Source organism: Mustela nigripes, chromosome 1, assembly GCF_022355385.1.
Source record: "Mustela nigripes isolate SB6536 chromosome 1, MUSNIG.SB6536, whole genome shotgun sequence".
Lineage (NCBI taxonomy): Eukaryota > Metazoa > Chordata > Mammalia > Carnivora > Mustelidae > Mustela > Mustela nigripes.
In genome coordinates, this window is record NC_081557.1 from 80,104,916 (window position 1) to 80,118,743 (window position 13,828).

Here is a 13,828-nt window from a genome sequence, read left to right on the forward strand (position 1 = left end):
GTGAAGACACGGGGAGAAACAGCTGTAAGCCCTGGAGAGAAGCCTCAGAAGAAACCAAACCTTCCGACTCCTTGATCTTAAACTTTTAGACTCCAAAACTGTGAGAAAATTTCTTAAGACACTCAGTCTGTAGTATTTGTTAAGGCAGCTTTAGCAAACTAGTCCATAGTTTTACCACAGTTAAAAACTGCCACGTAGAATTCACTTTTTAAAAAAGATTTATTTATTTATTTGAGTTGGGGGAGCAGCAGAAGGAGAGAGAATCCCAAGCAGACTCCAAGCTGAACACAGAGCCTAATGTGGAGCTCGAGCTCACAACTCTGAGATTACAACCTGAGTCAATACCAAGAGCAGGACGCCCAACTGTGCCACCCAGGTGCCCCATGATCAGAGTTCCATTTTATAAACTTATCATAATCGATTTAAATAGTTCCCTTTTTGATAGACATTTAAGGCCTGCTTGCCTGCCTACCTCTCTTTCTTCGCTCCTTTTTCTCTCCCTCCATTCCTTCCTTCTTTTCTTTCCTCTTTTTTCCTTTTCAATTACAAATAGTGCTGTAATTAACACATCTACATATACTCTTGTGCACTGATCGATGTGTATTTCTATAGGTTAAATTCAACCAAAAAGAGTTCCCATATCAAATAAGAAGCATGTTTTATAAGTCAGTACATATTGCCTGGAGGTTTTGAGTTTTGCATGCATGTAGTTTGTTAACTCCTCATATTTCTTTTTCTGTACTAAACTGGCTTCCTGCTCTCCCTTCCCTGCCGCCTGTTTCATTTTTTGAATTTTTGACCTTTATCATAGAGAGCGAGCTAAAAAAGTAAAGAAAAGAGAGCCAGTCACATGTTTAGCTTCAGAAAGTGACAAAAACCCTCAACCTTATAGAAGACAACCAGCCCGTTCTATCTCTAGCTTCTATTTGGGTCTCTTCATTTCTTCATTCTTAAACTTACAAAAACCACATTAAACCATCTGGGAAGCCACATGATCCTAATGGCCAATATGGTTGCCCTTGCTAAATCCCTCCAGGAATGGTTGTGGGTAGAGAAAGGCAGTGGTGGTGTTGGAGAATTCTCCATAGTTGGTTTCAAAGAGTTCACTCATTTCTTTCTATCTTCTCTTTCTCTTACTTTAAAAAAAAAAAAAAAAAAAAAAGTCAATCCCATATGATTTCCCCGGTTTAGAAACCGTATTCACCATTGCTATAGCTTGGCATAAATCCCCAACTTTCTGGGCAGAAATTAAATCCCTCCACAGTCTGGTTCTTATCTGCTTTTAGCCACCACACCTTTCAGGCACAGTGCCTCTGCTTCAAGCCAGCTTCTTCATCATCCTGAAAGCGGTGAAGTTCTCCCTGCCTGGTACCTATTCTCAGGTTAATTTTACAGTCTCTCCATTAGAGTCTGAGCTCTGTCTTGCATTCCATATTCCATTTCATATTCCATATTCAATATGCCTGGAATCAAGTGAAAAAATTATTAATATTGAAAAAAGAAGAGGAGGAGAAAAAGAATAGGAAGGACATAGTGCCTACTCAAGAAGACAACCTTCCAAGCCACCCACACTCACTCTCTCGCAGCTATCCTCAGCCTCCACATTCAGCCTGTGCCCTCCTCATCCATCCCAACTCCTGCTCTTCTACAAAACTTTCTGGACTACTCTGCACTATTTATTTATTTCCTAAATGTATACGTAACCCCCCTGCACTGAAAGATAGGCCCTTTAAGGGTAAGGACCCTTCCTTGGGCTTCTTTCTTATACACCATGGCTCCAAGCACACACTGCAGTACAAAGATATTGGACTGAACTGAAAACACTGTCCAATGATTAGTCCATTCTCTTCTGATGCTTGGGAAAGCAGGTGAGACAGAAACTTCGTTATTGAGAATTTCTATGCAATCAGAGGCCCAGGAAGAATGATTCCCACTGTTTCTAGGCCTATAACCTACCAAGCTGGTTGTCACTTATCAACGTTGGTTTTCTAATCTGCAAAATGGGAATAATAATGGAACCCACTTCATCAAGTCACTCTGAAGATAAGCCAACATATAACATGAAAATACTCATAATCTATAAACACACATAACATACACAACGTATAAGGACTTAACAGTACTGGGGTGAGATATAGAAAACCCTCCATGATTAGCCACAGCAGCCTTATTTTTACCCACCTTCCAAAAGGTATCCAGCTTTCTTTCCCCAAGGCCCAGTAGGAAGAGAATGCAATAATGAGAGCTACCCACTGGGCGGCAGTGCAGGGTTCAAAACAGAGTTGGGTGTCTAGACATGGACAGGATAATTACAGGGAAGAAATAGAAATATTTCAGTACCATTTTCCTGTCCCCTGACATCCAAAACTACTTTCAAAGTCAAGAAAGACTAGGAAAACCACAAAGGCAATAACAAGCCTCTGTACTGAGATTTCTCAAATATTTATACTCCTTTCAAAGGCTGCCTACCAATAGAAAAGCAGGTAGGCATGTTTTGGGTGGGAAAGGTCCAAAAGGAGTGAAGGATCATGGAAATTTCCAAAGTATAAAGCCAGAAGATACGTTTCCTTTTGTTTCAGAAGAAATGATGGGCAAAAACCTTTGTAAAATTCCCCTGGAACTAGCTTTTTCAATCTATGGGATTGATGAGTCTTAGGGCTTGAAATGAACCATGCCATTAACGATCAAATCCTATTAATACCTCATCTAACAAGTGAAAAAAATGGGACACCGAGAAAAGACAAATCACTTGTAGAAGGTCAGTGAGCCCAGTTTTAGCAGAATCAAGGCAAAAATTTAGGTCTCCCTGACTCCCACAGCCATGATTTTCCATATATAAAAAGGTGGCTTTTGAAGAAACAAGAACAAAGTGACTTATTAAGACATTGTGCCCTGGCCTCGTGGAATAGGACAGACTTTCCCACTAAGCAATGGGGCATCTATCTAATTATCTCGAAGGCAATTTGTACATGTCAAACTTTCCCAGGATGGTGTGGAAAGAATAGCAGTGGCCTAACCAATGCAATTTCCATTTCAGGTAGAAATTAGGCAGCCAAGAGATTTACCCAGGTTACTTTAAGAATGTTTTCTTACCCAGAGACAGTACATAAACCTTCTCATTCAGAAAATCCACGTTTTTCTCAGCCTGACTCCAATCCACTTGCCAATCCAAAATAGAGTGTGTTACACATTAAAGCCACAGGATTCTTTATGGATAACATATGGAGCCATAATATCTTGTAACCAGTGGAATTGTCCCTAGAGTTAATATAACTCTGTTAACATATGGTTCTGCTATTCCCATCCTGAGAAACGTGTATTAAAATATATTATGCACAATGTATGCTTAATTGAAAGATACAGGGGGTATATTAAAAAATAAATCAGTTTATATGACCTATGTTTAAATACATTTGAAATACCATACAGTTGCTTCCACACTAATGTATGGGGGCTATCTCTGTCTTTTCCTCTGATCACTCTGTCCTTTTCCTTTCAAGCTTGTATGTCTCCCTGTATGTTTTCTTAGTACCAAGGTTACCACAACATAATAAGGTTAGAGGTAGGGTGTTGTTTTGCCAGAAACTAAGGCAGTCAGTAAGGAGGTATGGTAGGAAGTGAGGAGCAACAGGAAAAAGAAAAGTATCAGTCATCCCATCCCTTCCAATCCTGGCAGTACTGAATTTTAGAAACATAATCCAAAGATGAGATCAAGAATATCCACTTTCCTCTCCCTTTGTTCCATGGTCATATCCATGTGTCCAGGGATGGTCTAATTTTATACTTCCTTTTAAAGAGAGAAAGCCATTGAGAGGGAAAACATTAATCTGCAGCTTCCTTTGATTCATTCATCATCATGCCCTGTACACGGTTATGAAGACTGGCTCTTGATGCTGCATATTTCTGGAGTTTATGTCATCCTTTCCCTCCATCATGGAGAGAGGGACCTAGGCATTTCATCCTTAGTCCAGACTATCATGGTCTTAAGTCTGGATTATTGCAGGGGCCTCTTACTTGGTCTTTCTACCAACAGTCTTCCCATTCCAATCCATGCTTACTATAACCTCATCAGAGTTGTGAGCTAATTAAAATCTAATCTGATTTTAAAATCTCATTTAAAATCCTTCCATGGTTCTCCATTGCCCAGAAAACAAAGCACAAACTCCTTAACATGGCATAGAAGGCCTTTCATGATGAGACCCCAGCCCAACCTTGAAGCCTCCTCTTCCACCTCTCTGCCCCTTGCATTCTGTAGTTCAACCATACCATACCACACTATCTCCATTCCTAACATTCCCACCCTTTCCTACATGCTGGCCCCACTGTGAGGCAGGCCTTCCCTCCTATCTACTAACAAATTCTATTCATTCTTCAAGAGCCAGCCCCAACACCATTTTCTTTGTGAGGTCCTCTGAGAGCCACTGAATATTATTACCACAATTTCTTCTTATATAATCCCAAAGATCAATATACATTGATATATAATCCATTACCCATTACAACCCTTCCCATACTGCATCAGAATCATTTGCTTATCCCTGCCCATCCCCCTATAAAATGTAAGCCTCTTGAGAACCTCAGGACAAGTGGTTTCTTCTATATCTCATTCAATAAATATGGAGCTTAGTGTCCTAACTCTGCCACTTACAAGTTGAAAGAACACATGCTAGATCTTAACATCTTTAGCCCTCAGCTTCCTCATACACAAAAGAATGCAATAATTTAATATAATTCATAATGCTGTGATGAAGAATAAATAAGATGATACAGGGGCGCCTGGGTGGCTCAGTGGGTTAAGCCGCTGCCTTTGGCTCAGTTCATGATCTCAGGGTCCTGGGATCGACCTCAGGGTCCTGGGATGGAGTCCGCATCGGGCTCTCTGCTCAGCAGGGGGCCTGCTTCCCTCTCTCTCTCTCTGCCTGCCTCTCAGTCTACTTGTGATTTCTCTCTGTCAAATAAATAAATAAAATCTTAAAAAAAAATAAGATGATACAAGTGAAGCCCCAACATAATACTTGTATATAGTTATCCTAAAAGATGGCTGTTATTATTACATGTATGTCAAGCACTTACTAAATGCAAGGTCGATTAAGGCCTACTCTCAAGGTCCTTAGAGTATAAGCCAAGAGATAGATAACACTTTGTGCAATGTCAGAAGGACATAGAGGATGCCAGAGGAACATGAAATGGGGCATCTTCTATTAAGCCTAGAAGTCATTCTAGGAGGAAGGGCTGACAAGGGTTGAATCTGGGACCAGAGTTGTCAAGGATAGTCTAATGATGTCCTCCAAGTGAGGCATGAGGCTGGCCTGCAGTAAGGTAGCTGCAGTGGAAAGGAACATTTAGGAAGTGGGCATTTAGGAAGACAATTAGGAAGTGGAATCAAATCATGTGACTCACTGAATGATGAGATGTAGGGGTCCAGGTCAGGGAGGACTCAAAATGTGCACAGATTCAGGAGAAGTTTAAGTATGTAGATTTTTTTTTTTTCAGGAGCCATCAATATGCTTGTTTATAACTGAAGCAATGTGAAAGTATGTTTTTACCCAGGGAAAGTGGATGAAATGAGCCAAACAGAGACCTGCAAGAAGCACCACACTTTAAGGCTAAAGGAGCAAAATTTGCCTGGGAGGAACACCAAGAGGGAACAGCCAGAGAGAGAAAAGGAACCCAGCACAGAAGCAGAGAAAAGAATGTTCTTGATATTCTTCATGCCTGATACCTGGTAGATAAACAGGTATTTGTGGAATAAACGATTGAATCACTGAATTTAAGTGGCCCACTTAAAGCTGAAGACACATGAAATTCCTTTCATAGGAATAAGAACTTATCTATATTTCACTCTCAGAGTCTATGGGGTACTTATTATCATGGACAGAGGGATCTTGGCATTCAGTAGAAGAGTAGGGAAACAAAAGGCTAGCTGAACCTCTTTTTCCAGCTAGAACCATGGAGGGTCCGGAAGAGAAGAAGAAGAATGTTCCTGTTGTGCCAGAAACCCTTAAAAAGAAGCGAAGGAATTTCGCAGAGTTGAAGATCAAGCATCTGAGGAAGAAGTGTGCTCAAAAGATGCTTCGAAAGGCAAGGAGGAAGCTTATCTATGAAAAAGCTAAGCATTACCACAAGGAATATAGACAGATGTACAGAACTGAGATTTGAATGGCGAGGATGGCAAGAAAGCTGGCAACTTCTATGTACCCGTGGAACCCACATTGTCATTTGTCATCAGGATCAGAAGGATCAATGGTGTGAGCCCAAAGGTTTGAAAGGCGTTGCAGCTTCTTCGCCTTCGTCAAATCTTCAATGGCACCTTTGTTAAGCTCAACAAGGCTTCAGGTAACATGTTAAGGATTGTGGAACCACATATAGCATGGGGGTACCCAAACATGAAGTTGGTGAATGAATTGATCTACAAGCATGGTTGTGGCAAAATCAACAAGAAGTGAATTGCCCTGACAGATAACACACTGATTGCCCAATCTCTTGGTAGATATGGCATCATCTGCATGGAGGATCTGATTCACGAGGTCTATACAGCTGGAAAACGTTTCAAAGAGGCAAATAACTTTTTATGGCCCTTCAAATTATCTTCTCTATGAGGGGAATGAAGAAAAAGACCACCCATTTTGTGGAAGGTAGAGATGCTAGCAACAGGGAAGACCAGATCAACAGGCTTATTCAAAGAATGAACTAAGGTATCTACCATGATTTTTTGTAATCTGGCCAGTTAATAGAGGACTGCTCTCAAATGGGGGGGGAAAAAAAGGCTAGCTGAAATCCATCTCATAAATGAAAGAACAGCAGGAAGAAAGCCCAAATGTCCTCAAGACCATCCAGAAAAGGTCAGAGAAACCAAGTAATCCAACAGCTTCACTACTAGTAGAATAGCTGCAACATAAGAGCCAGACAAGAAATACTGAGGAGAACAGGACAATTCAAAAGGCACCATGAGGACACAAAGAATGAAATTCAATGTGAGAACCTTGATGGATCCTAACAAAGACATTCTTGGGACAATTGGGGAAATTTGTATGTCCTGGATATCTGGTGCTATAATGGGTTTGTTGATTTATTAGGTACGATAATGGTATCACACTTATGTAAAATACTATCTTTTCAGGCCCCTGGTTGGCTCTGTTGGTTAAGGGTCGGACTCTTGATTTCAGTTCAGGTCTTGATCTCAGGGTCATGAGGTTGAGCCCCATGTTGGGCTTCAAACTGGGCGTGGAGCCAACTTTAAAAAAAAATAAAATAAAATAAAGGACTAGCTTTATTCTTAGGAAATGCATGCTAAAGTATTTAGGAGTGAAGTGTCAGATGCAACTTCCAAGTGGTTTGACCAAAAAACAAGTCTCTCTAGGAAAGAGTTGCTGCAAATACTGTAAAATAATAATGGTAGATTCTAAGTAGAGGATATGTGGTTATCTATTACTCTATTCTTTCAAGTTTTATATGTCTGATATTTTTTATGGTAAAAATTTAGGAAAAGAATGAGAAATGTAGTCTCTAGAACCTTGGAAAGTTATCTCCCAAAAGCCATTCTGCAACATCCAGGAAGCAAGAACCACACTGACTCCTGAGGAGCTAGATAAAAGGTAGGAGGCAGAGTCCCAGAAAAGTAAAAAAAAAAAAAAAATGGGGATACCACATGTATTATTTTAAACATTAAGGAAACAACTATGAGAAGAGTATCCTTAACCTACTTATATTTCAACACAGATTGGGAAAGAACTATGAAAATTCTTTGAGTTATTGATGCAATGTAACTAATTCTCGGTTTAGAGTATAACTAGCTGGCATTGAATAAGCACATTCACACACTTGAATTCACACAAGAGCTGTAAGAGTTAGGTACTCTTGGGGTGCCTTGGTGCTCAGTGGGTTAGGCCTCTGCCTTCGGCTCAGGTCATGATCTCAGGGTCCTGGGGTTGAGCCCCACATCAGGCTCTCTGCTCAGCAGGGAGCCTGCTTCCTCCTCTCTCTCTCTTTGCCTGCTTCTCCACCTACTTGTGATCTCTGTCTGTCAAATAAATAAATAAAATCTTTAAATAAAAAAAAAGTTAGGTACTCTTATTTCCCCTTTTACAGATAAAAGCAACTGAAGCTGTGTCCTCCAGTCAAAAGTCTCAGCTCCTGTTGGGCAGCCCCATCTGCACAAACTTTTCTAACTCTGGTCCTCAAAACCATTGCTCCCTTCACCCTTCAAGGCCAGTGTGGAAACTGAGCCCCACAGTTACTAGCCTGGGGTTCTACACTAACTCTTGGGGTTTCCATCCCACACACAGATCTTTGGAAACGTTTCTCTATTCTACTGTCTCCTCAGATCATCCTAACTGGAGTGTTCCATCTACTTCCTGCTGGAATCTTAGCTGATAATTGTGATAGGGGTGGCGGTGGAGGACTAGAAAATGCGAATCCTACCCAATAGTAAGGTGAATTAGGAAGCAACCCCAGTTGGTGGAGAAGTAGCTCCTAAAAAAAGAAAGGCAAATTGGCAAAACCCTGAGCATGGTAAAACCACTTGGGAGATTAATTTGGAAATAACCCATGATAAAGTTGAAGAACATACCCCATGGACCAGAAATTCCAACCCAGAAGCTCTCATATACTACATGCACTGGGAAACATTGACAAGAATTTTCACAGCAGAATTTTTGTATTAGCAAATTCTGAAAATAACCTAAATGCCTGTCATTCACAGCCACATAATGAAGTAATATACCAGACTGAAAAACAAGTAAGGTAGTGCTACATGTATCCCTATGAATGACTCTCACAGACCATCTTTTTTTTTTTTTTTTAAGATTTTATTTATTTTTTTGACAGGCAGAGATCACAAGGAGGCAGAGAGGCAGGCAGAGAGAGAGAGAGAGGGAAGCAGGCTTCCTGCTGAGCAGAGAACCGGATGCGGGGCTCGATCCCAGGACCCTGAGATCATGACCTAAGCCAAAGGCAGAGGCTTAACCCAGTGAGCCACCCAGGCACCCCTCCCACGGACCATCTTAAGCAGAGAGAGTGAATTGTTGAAGGTGCTACCCTGCATGTACAGTCGAAAAGCATGCAAAGCAAACTGTGCATTGTTTAGGGATGCAGATATACACAGTGAATGGTTGACGGAATGGCTGGGGATAATAAACACCAAATTCAAGATAACGGTTAACTCTGGCAGAGAAGGGAGGGGCATGAAGGGCAGGCATCCTCTGGGAGCTTCAGCTGTATCGGTGATGTTCTAGCTCTCGAACTGAGTGACTAGCACCTGGGCTTCATTTTCTTTCTTTTTTTTTTTTTTTAAGATTTTATTTATTTATGTATTTGTGAGAGAGAGAGAGAGAAAGAGAGAGAGAGCACACACACCAGTAGACAGAATGGCAGGCAGAGGCAGAGAGAGAAGCAGGCTCCCTGACGAGCAAGGAGCCTGATGCGGGTCTCGATTTCCAGGGCTCTGGGATCATGACCTGAGCTGAAGGCACCAGCTTAACCAACTGAGCCACCCAGGCACCCCTTGGGTTCATTTTCTTATTCTTTGTTCCTTCTGTTTGTTTTAAATACTTAATAAGCATTTTAAGGAAGTGAAGGGAGGAAACAGAAAGACTTCTGGAGGTTTCCAGGGAAAATGAAGAGCGACATGGATTCCTGGACTCCAGTTTTACTCCTCGTCATTCCTTTCTGCCTCCTTGACACTCTAAATAGTTCAAACCATTGGAGGCTTCTGGGGCTTCTTTGAACTCTGGGCTCATTTGATGGCAAGGTGCTTTCAAGAGCCAAACATCGGCCCTAAAAACCTCAAAGATGGCCCACTAGGAAGCATACCAAGTAAGCAATCGAGTGAATAGGCTTCCTATTAAGAGCTGATGGGGATCAGAGCAAGTTTGGGTTAAGAGGTCCTTTAGGAACCATAAAACCTTGCCTCAAGAACATGCTCCTAGGTCATTTGAAGAAATCTTTCGGGACAAAAGAAACAGTTGATTGTCTCTCTGCTGTAAGAGGGGCTGGCAAGGCCTCCGAGAGTCCAGCAGAGTAGTGAAGAGCCTGGTTCTGGAAGGAAACAAACACACTCTTGCATCCTGGCTCCCACTCACTAGGCTGGCTTTGCACAGGGTGCTTCATGTTTTGAAAGCCAGATTTCAGCATCTGTAAGGCTGGATTGGTCTACCCTTAGATGGTTACAAAGGCCAAATGTGTTTGTAGGCTCCAACAGTGCCTGCACAGAGAAAGGGTCCTCATAGTTCCAGAGAAGATGGGCTCTGCCATCTGTCTCAGGACCAGACTCCCTTGGCATTGCAGACCCAGCCCATAAAGGGTTCTTGAAGAGGCACGTCATCTTCCTGAGTACATCTCCTTAGGCTTCTCAAAGGTTCTTTCCTCAAAATCCTCAACACCAACACCACAACATGAGTACCTGCCAGATCACCCATGATGGAGGTGAGAGGTGTTCCCTGCTGACAGTAGAACCCCTAGTCCCACAAGGTTATCTGGACAGTTGGTCAGAAGTCCCAGACACAGTGGCTTAAACTATTGTGTGTACAGTCTAAGACTGTGGCCCAGATGGGGCAGGGGAAGGGGGTAGGTAGGAGACTGTTTGTAACAACTTAGGGATGCAACTGAAATTTCAACCTCCAACTACTCACGTGACCACATTTTCACCGTTTTCCCAAATCCAATTCTTCGTGAGGAGATTCCCTCTGTCTTCCTCTCTATCTTGCCCTTTCTGCCAAAATAGCTCTCCTTTGGGAACAAATAGTTCTGTTTCTTCTTTGGAATGCCTCTGGAAGCCAGGAACTCTTATCTCCCTCAACAACATTCTGGCCAATGCTTGGAATGTGATTTACATTACTGACCACCATGAGCACAGGAGAACAAAACAAAGAAAGGGCTTCCAAGTAGAGCATGAAGGGGGCAGGGCAGAAAGTGCTGAGGTGGGAGAGAAAGAGTGAGCGCAGAGTTTCTGGGGGAGCAAGGGGTCTGCCCCACTGCCCAAACATTCTGCACACAATGGGGAGCCGGCAACATGTCACTGCAAACCCCATCACTGGGGGTGATGTGGCGGTGTCTGGAGAGGCTGAAAAGAGACCTTCTGCTTTTCTGCGATTTGTTGCTTGGACAGCGGTCTTCGGGGCTGACTCACTCAACAGTGATGGCTGCAAGCCAAGAAGTCACGGAAAGACTCTCAGGGTCACACGCGCTGCCCTTGGCGTGCCAGCTCAGCCTGCTGGGGACCGGCCAGGGCTCATTGGGCAAGGGGAGTGAGGCCCAGGGAGTCAAGACCTTTTTGCAATTATGGAGGTTATTTCCCCACTTGGGCAAGAAAGCATTCCTCTCCTGAGGATGGATGACAAAGCAAATGGTTCCTGCCTCTCTCCAAAGGCCAAGGAGGTTAGGAAACCACTCCTTCTTTCTCCAGAAAGCCTAAAAATCCAGGCAGAGTGGTCTGCTCCAGATGCTTCCAGTGTGAAATGCTCTCCCCTCACTTTATTTGGCTCTCAAGGACCGCCCAACTGGCTGCAGGGTGGGACTCCGACTACGCTCCTTCCTCTTTTATTTGTTAAGCTCCTACAACATAAGAAATACACATTTGTCTGCGCCTAGTTCCTGACATTGAACTTCTAAAGCCTTTTAAATTTCCTAAGTAATAAGGGAACAAGCAGCATTTTTTGTTCTGTTTGGTCTTTGACCTTGGTTCCTAGCACAGGGCTCCTAAATGCCTGGGTTTCCTGAGTGACAGGAGTGGTTCTTTCCTAGTAAGGTGACTCTGGGTGGGCTTCTGGATAGCTTCAGAATGGGGACTTGTTGCCAGAAAGACAAACACGTGATTAGCTGAGAACTTTCAGCCCAACCCCCATCCCCCAGGGAGAGGAGGCGGACTGGAAATTGCATTAAAAATGAGAATGCCTATATGAGAAAGCCTTCCCCCAAATCCTTAAACCACAGGGTTTGGAGAGCTTTTGCTTTGATGAACACACCAGGAGGGTGACACAGCCCAACTCCACAGGGACAGAAACTCCTTCACTCTGGGACCCTTCCCAACCTTGCCCTGTTTCACTGGGCTCTTCATCTGTATCTTTTATCATATCCTGAATAATAAAACACTGAACATAAGTAAATGTTTTGTGGGCCAACCCAGCGAATTATCAAACCTTCTAGGGCACCTGGGTGGCTCAGTGAGTTAAGCCTCTGCCTTCAGCTCAGGTCATGATCTTAGAGTCCTAGGATCAAACCCCGCACGGGCTCTTTTTTCAGCAGGGACCCAGGTTCTCCCTCTCTCTCTCGCCTGCCTCTCTGCCTACTTGTGATCTCTCTCTCTCTCTCTCTGTCAAATAAATAAATAAAATCTTAAAAAAAAAAATAAACAACAACAACAAAAAAAAAAAAACCTCTCCCCAGGGACTGTGGGAAAACTCAGTTTTGTAGCTATGTCCATCAGACATGTGGATACCCTGGGGACCCACTGCTTATGACTAGTGTCCGAGGTGAAGGCAGTCTCTTGGGATGGAGCCCTTAAACCTGATTCTAATTCCAGCTAGTTACCATCAGAAATGATTTAAATTCTAGGACACTCAGTTGGTGTCTGGAGAGTTGGAAAATTGGTTGGCGTGGGAAACACACACACACATTTGGTGTCAGAAGCATTGTAAGTAGAGAAACCATTTTCCTTTACCCAGAGACCAACCCGTGGGAATTTTCCTTAGAAAGGTTTTCCTGGCAGTCGCTACAATACAAAACAGAAGGGGTAACAAAAATAAAATAATAAGCCCAAATATGCCAAATGTCTTGAGATGGTTTACAAAGACTTTGAAGCTGCTGACTTCCAGCTTAGACATCAACACTCCTGCTCCCTTCCAGGCCTCCAACTAGGTCATCGTGTCAAGTGGACTTTTCTGACTAGCTTCCCCTTCCACAAGAACCTTCTATCAAGTGCCGAAGCTTTGTCCAATTTCCTACTCGGGCACCCTTGCCCTGGGCCGCAGGTCTACAATCAGCCTGTAAAGAAGTTATTTACTCCATGGCCTTGCCCTGCAGGGAAGGCATGAGAAGAAGCCCGTTCTTCTCTGAATCCCAAACTAAAACCAAACAATCATCTGCCAAAGTGTAAACCGTCACTGTGCTTAGAAACACTGACTGTTAAAGCTGGAAGCACCCTAAAACATTAAATCTACCTTTCTCACTTTGCAGATAGAAAATGGGGGTCCCGGGAGAGGATCTCCGATCTAAGACCAAGGCGAGTTTCTGGACTCCGCGTCGATGTTCTTTAAAACGTGTCACACCACTCCCCTGCTTAGGTATTTGCTAACATTGTCAGACCAAAACAGAGCTAAGAAGAGGGAAATATTCTTCAAACAGGAGGATACCTTCCATCAGGAAACAGGATTTCCTCCTAAGGCAGGTGCCTGGGAGACCCCACTGAAGGGACCCTCCAGCCTCTTCTTGTGCCTTGCCCCCTTCACCACAGTCCCGAGGGGCCTTCTTTCAGACCCTCCTGCACACACACCTGCTCCTTCTGGTCACCAAGCCCTAGCATGCTGTCCTTTGCAGAAAGACTCCCATCCCTCTCAACAGGGCCATGTCCCATCCTCTGCTGGGCTTTCCTGGTCACTCCACCCATACACAGTCCGTACACAGATCCTTGCACCTCCCACATCTGCCACTATTCCGGGTCTTTGGTTCCCAACTGTTTGCCCTACCTCCCCCAGCTGCATGGGACAGAGACAGTGCCTGTCCTTGTCGCTGTGGTACTGTAGCCCCTGGCACGTGGCTGGCACATGGGCCAGTTCAGCAGATCTGGGGGATGTCTGCGCAAATGAGGTGAAGTCACGGAAGCAGGACACGGATG

The 13,828-nt window shown here is 43.5% G+C and overlaps 1 pseudogene; it reads left to right on the forward strand.

Annotated features, from left to right (window-relative positions):
• The first annotated feature begins 5,949 nt into the window (after positions 1–5,949).
• Positions 5,950–6,702, forward strand: LOC132012238 (large ribosomal subunit protein uL30-like; annotated as a pseudogene).
• Positions 6,703–13,828: the final 7,126 nt, after the last annotated feature.